The sequence below is a fragment of the Dermacentor andersoni genome, chromosome 9 (genome assembly GCF_023375885.2).
Source record: "Dermacentor andersoni chromosome 9, qqDerAnde1_hic_scaffold, whole genome shotgun sequence".
Classification (NCBI taxonomy): Eukaryota; Metazoa; Arthropoda; class Arachnida; order Ixodida; family Ixodidae; genus Dermacentor; species Dermacentor andersoni.
Window position 1 is genome coordinate 96,704,634 of NC_092822.1, and position 6,434 is coordinate 96,711,067.

The following is a 6,434-nucleotide window of genomic DNA, read 5'->3' on the forward strand; positions in this document are numbered from 1 at the left end:
GGAAACAAAGTGCAACACCTCAACGTCACAGTCCACCAGGTTGTGTCCCTCCACGTGCGACAGGCAACTTCGTAAATCCTTAGACCTAAAGCGTCGCTACCCTGACAACAACCGGCATCCAAAGAGCAACACCCAGAATGGGAGCAATACAGGCAGCCGCGAGGAGACGTCAGCTCTATTAGGTGGTCCTACCCCGCTCGGCGCACACAGCATCCGAGTTGACGGCGCCCACCGTCCCAGACGGTGTGGGAGCCGCAATACCAGTCAGCCCGTAGCGGCACCCATGGCCCGCGGCCACCCGGCTCTCAGAGCCACGACTTAATCAGAGTCAAAGAGATCGAAGAAGCTATTCACATAAGAAATTCGTACCACCCACGAGGCTTCCGTACTCACTCGCTTCAGCCTTGCCAATGCTCCGCGGGCGCTAAGCCTCGCTCTCCCAGGATGTAGATCACGTGGCTCTCATACCGACGAGTGTCATTAAAAAATAAGTTGCGAAAAGGCTCAGCATGTTGAAAAGTTTAAACACACTACAGCCACCATCGCCTTGCTCAAGAAAGCACGCCGCCAACGCTAGCGATCAAAATCTACGCTAGCGATACTCTTCGGTTCAAACAAAGGTCTCGAACGAAGCAAAACTGTTAAAACTATCGTCCGATGCCCCAAGGGGTCCACGTTAGGCTGCCAGATATGGGGTTCTCACCCGTGCTCTTGGGACAAAGGAACGACGACACAGTAGTGCAAGCAGTCACAAGGGCATTTATTGCACCTTTCATAGACCAATGCCTGGTAGTCAAAACGTGCCGACGGGCGCGCGACAAATCGCGGAAGTCCGACTCACCGCGACCGGATAGCGAGCGAACAACACCTGGTCGTTCGCGCGTACGGTCAAGTGAACGGTGGCGCGTTCGAACGATCGTGTTCGTCTATTCCGGGGTATGGTAGGGATAACTAAGGATACGGACACGAACTAAAATCAAGTTAGAGTAAGTAATCAACATAACGAATAGTAATTAAGTTTTAGTGACTAAGGCCACGAATAATTACAAGAAGTTAAGAATGATTAGGTGTAATCATTGATTATACCATAAAGCACATCCACCCTACAATTAAGTAAGCCTATTTAATTAATTATATAGCTAAGCAAATGTCGCAATAATACGTCTAAGCCTAATAATTTAATTCATCAATTAAGCAAACGTCGCCATCATACGATCAGACGCGCTCGCATACGTCAGAGACGTATGTCTGCAAGATGAGCGACTGCAAATAATGCCAACGCACTGTCTGACAAGTCCCACTAGGGAGTTTCTGCCGTAATAATTTACAGCGAAACTGTTTATGGCTTGGGTTCTGTGCGTTTTTCTTCGGCGTGTGCAAAAGCAATGGGCCGATCCCGGAGATAGTGCAATACCGGGCCGACCCTCGGCGGAGGTGAAGTAGGCTTCAAGCACTCTGCCAACTTGCAAAAATAAGTTTAAAATCTTTAAACAGATAGGAGCATATACCCGCGTCGGCCTTGTCTACGTTTCCATCGCCTTCTCTTTGTAGGCGTTTCGAGCGCTTGCGTATCTAATTTCCTTCCGCTCTCCCGTGGTGGTGGTCCCGTCGAAACATCACGCGTGTCTAGTTTCCTCCGGCTCCACGGGGCGGCGGTCCCGTCGTCGACGCGAATCTATACAACATATCACGGTAAATAAGCTCATACTTTTGTCCAACATTCTGCGTCACCTCGGTGTCGTGTGCTAAACAGCTTCGCTGCTCATCAACCTCCACAGAGTGGAATGGGTCAAGATTTTTTAACTGTTGAGCCTTTGCAGCAGCTCTGCATGTGCTATCTAGTGGTCTCGTGTTAAGGATCTTCAATATTTAGATTTGTAGGATTCACCAAAAAACCTGCGCGAGCGAGAGCCTGTGTGCCCAGTGGACCTGCCCGAGTCTGATAACGGTGAGCGAGCCCTATAAGGAGCCAGGTCTAGTAGAATTTTGATGAGTCAGAGCCCGAATGAGGCGCTAAGCAAGGAATATAATAGAGAGGTTTAGTTTGTCTGGTATTCCGCTAAACGCAAGCGGACGGGGCGATTGGGGCGTTGGGGCGGAGGGGTAAACGGTAGCAGCCTGCATGGTGCAGCTACCTGGTGGCGCAGAGATCAAACAGACAAAAACAGCTAATATTGCAGTGACCAAGTGTATTTTACTTTGCTGCGGGTGTAAATTTTTGGCAGTAACACGATTACGCCAGTGCCGAAAATGTATACCATAGCGAAATAGAATATACTTGGTTAAGGCAATATTAGCTGTTCTTGTCTCTTTGAGCTCTGCGCCACCAGGTGGCTGCACCATGCAGACCGCTCACATTTACGCCTCCGCCCCAACGCTTCGGCAACTTGCGTTTTCCCGAATACCGGTCAAACTAAACCTTTCTAATATCTGAGTGGGTCTTAGCGAGTTTCTTTTTATATATTAATTTTTTTTTATTCGCTGGACTTCAGTTTATTTTGCCGACATATGGCTGCGACCTCATGTTAATATGCTATGTAAGGAGACGCAGATGAGAAACTATACAGAGTTATATTTACAAACAAATACACCGCACTCGGCCAAGAGGCAACAGCCCGCGCTAGCTTCTAATCTTTGTCGTCATCCTCACACTACTGGCCTCTTCGTTATCGTAAATACTGGTCCGTAGCATTACACCCAGCGGCAAAAGCGCCGTCCCGGAGCAACTAAAGGCCGGGGTCGGAAGCACTTCAGTAGACCTTGAGCCTACTGACGCGCGTGACGTCACTGGATGTCGGAGTAGAGGGTGAAGTCGAAGTGATAGGAGCGATTTCATGCGTTACTGGCGTCACCTGGCGCCGCAAGCGGTAGGGCCCCGTGTCCCTGAAAGTTCGACGTGTCGAGAGGGCGACCACAAAAGCACGAGCGCACCACACGAGAGCTGTGCGTCAGGATGGCGGGCGTTGTACAGACGCTTCTGACTGGTTTGGGAGGCCGTCACTCGACTACGGACAAGCTGACGGGCATGGTCGGCGAGGGCGATGGCGTCGAGCGCATACTCGCTTGTTGAGATCGCAGCAGGAAGAAGATCCGTATCAAGGGGCAAGGTCGGTTCACGACCGTACAGTAGACAAAAACGGATAAAATCCGGTGGTGTTGTGCCGAGAATTGTACACAAATGTGACGTAATTAAGGGCAATGTCCCAGTCGTGGTGGTCCTTGGAAACGTACTTGGACAGCATATCGGTAAGAGTACGGTTTAACCGCTCTGTCAGGCCATTAGTTTGAGGATGGTATGAGGTAGTCAGCTTGTGTTTAATGGAGCAGGAACGCACAATGTCGGCGATAACTTTCGAGAGGAAGTTACAACCACGGTCAGTAAGCAGCTGTCGCAGGGCGCCATGAAGCAAGATAATGTCATGCAAAAGGAAGTCCGCGACGTCAGTGGCGCAACTGGTAGGGAGAGCCCGCGTGATAGCGTATCGGGTGGCGTAATCAGTTGCGACGGCTACCCATTTGTTCCCAGAGGATGACGTAGGAAAGGGGCCGAGGAGGTCTAAACCAACAAGCAAGAACGGCTCCACAGGGACGGAGATCGGCTGGAGATGACTGGCTGGTAGCACCTGAGGCGTTTTCCGACGCTGGCAGGAATCACAAGCATGAACAAAGCGTCGGACGCAGTGAGCGAGACCAGGCCAATAGAAGCGGCGGTGGACGCGTTAATACGTCCAAGTTACCCCAAGGTGCCCTGCAGTGGGTATGTCATGCAACTCAATGAGCACAGTCCGTCGTAGATGTTTGGGCACGCGAAGAAGATCAGATCTGCGAAGAGGGAAGTTCCTTCGGTACAGAATGCCACCCTGGAGAACACATCGGCAAAGTGAGGCGTCGGTAGGTGTAAAGTGTAGACGCTTGATGAGTGCTCGCAGCGATAGGTCCCGGTACTGCTCATCGGCGATGTTAGCGAAGGCAGAGACAGAGAAAATGCCGCTGGCCGTACTACTGTCGGCGTCGTCAGGCTTGTCGTGCGGGTAGCGAGACAGGCAGTCAGTGTCCTTGTGGAGACGGCCAGATTTGTAGAAGACAAAAAACGAATATTCCTGGAGGCGTAATGCCCACGACCAAGTCTTCCTGCAGGATCTTTCAGTAAGCACAACCAGCAAAGCGCGTATTAGTCCGTGACGACTGAAGAACGTCGGCATGTAACTATGGACGGAATTTCGCAAGCCCCCTTATTCGCAGTCGCCTTCGCCCCAACGCCGACAGTCTCGCTCGCCCCAATCCCGTCGCTCATATTCGCCGACTCCCTAGGGACGCTCTCAGCCGGAAAACTAGACGATGCAGCACCTCGAGGTGACGCTGCATTGCTCCCTACGCCGCGCTTGGACAAGAGGCAACAGCCCGCGCTAGCTTCTTGTCGTCGTCGTCGTTTTCACACTACCGTCCTCTTCGTCATCGTAAATACTGGTCCGTAGCAATATTTTCGGGCTGCGTCGTACGTGAGCTTTTAGAAAACAGGACGGTACAGTAAAACGTCTATAAAGGAGCATTTCGTGCATTCCACTGTGTACATATGATTGCAAATGCAAAGGCATATGTTGATTGCTATCGGAGAGAGTCAACACTTGCAAGCATTAAGAATACCTGCGTGTGCTGCCAACTATCGTCTACAATATCTCTGTGAAGGAGCATTTCGTGCATTCCACTGTGTACATATGATTGCAAATGCAAAGACATGTGTTGATTGCTATCGGAGAGAGTCAACACTTGCAAGTATTAAGAATACCTGCGTGTGCTGCCAACTATCGTCTACAAAATCTCTGTGAAGGAGCCGTGGAGCTAGAAAGAGTAGCGCTGGGAAAGCCCTGCTAGGAAAGAGGAGGAGAAACAAGATGCCACGAGAGATAAAAAGGTAACTTGATCTCACGAATGTAGGATTTATTTATTTATTTATTTATTTATTTAGAGTACCTACAGAGCCCGTGGGACATTAGTGTAGGGGTAATAAACGTGTTCAAAATACGAAGGATACGCATACATAACGAAACGCAGAATGACAACAGCAGTTCCTAAGATTCCAGAGATCCGCAATGAATATGAACGTATGGGCAAAGAGTATCACATCTACAAACGGGAACACGCACACACACACACACGCACGCGCGCAATAAAGAAAGAAACATGTTAGGTCGCTATTGCCCTCTTGGAAATATAAATATTTAAACAAAAGCAAAAATGAAGAACACAAATGATAAGGCAGAATTTGTGAACGCGTCGCTTTCATTGCTTTCCGTTACTGCCAACGTTCGCGTGACAAGATAATCTAGCTGCCCAGTATCCAATAATAGTTTTTTTTTTCTAATATAAAAGACGTGTTCACAGTGCAGCGAGATGACTTGTACCGAAGCGCACAGTGGATACGGAAAAGGAATTCAGGCGCGGAGAAGGAGGAGGACGTTGTAGGCCGTAGGCGGATCTAGCCTCGCGAGGCAGGCCGACAGTTGCTCCGCCAGAGCGCCTTCTTTCGGAAGACATGCAGGCGCAGCGCAACCAATAGGTTCGGTCATTGCAAACGTGGCGACAGTGACGTGTTTTCATCACCTGCACTAAGCAAGAACATGACCTTCGACATTATGTGAAATAGTTTCCGTTGCACTTACGACAGAGGAAACGCTAATTGAAGAGCAAGAAGGAGAGGTCGGCCTTGAGAGCGTATCCCTAGCTTGCTACTGCTCACCTGGATAAGCGGAAGTGGGGCGAGGCCGAGATAGAGAAAGGTATAGGTGGCAGGTGAGTACGAGGTTGTAGAACGAGCTACAATATATGGTGTTTTCCGATACCCGGATGTGCACTACAAAGACGCACTCCACGCAGCAGCGATGCAGCTGCACAAGACGCTCCCGCGCAAGCACATTTCGCAGAGTCTTCGCGCCACACATGTTCCAGAGACGAGTGTCTAGGCGCGCGCGTCTCACATAGCAAGTGCGCATTTTTTTTTTTTTTTTTTTTTTTTTTTTTTTTTTTATGGCGCGTTGGTTATGCTTAACTCGACAACTCCTCCGAAAAGTGCCGCGACCTCAGACGGTGAGCATTGAACTGAAGTGTCCTCCGCTCGGCCGCATATTGAGGGCACACGCAAAGTACGCGACGCACTAAAACGCCTGGAGTGCGACAGGCGCAGCTATCCGGTTTCGTTCCGGTCCGATCTTGTGAAGGTATCGCCGAGAGGTGCCGTCTAGAAGCCAACTGTTACACATGGCCACGTTCTCCTGAGGTCAATTTCGAACCCGTTTGGATTGGTCCGGTGCCTATAAGCTTAGTTTAATATGTTTTGTTTTCGCTGGTTTGTTTGTGTTCGTTTTGCGTTCTTTCTGTCTTCGCAAGCCGGCAGACGTAATCGTTTCTTCGCGAAAACGCTAGGCCTTGCGAGCGGG

General features: G+C 50.0%; 1 pseudogene; it reads right to left on the minus strand.

Moving 5' to 3' along the window:
• Window positions 1–1,380: 1,380 nt before the first annotated feature.
• On the minus strand, window positions 1,381–1,498 carry LOC126528683 (U2 spliceosomal RNA; annotated as a pseudogene).
• Window positions 1,499–6,434: the final 4,936 nt, after the last annotated feature.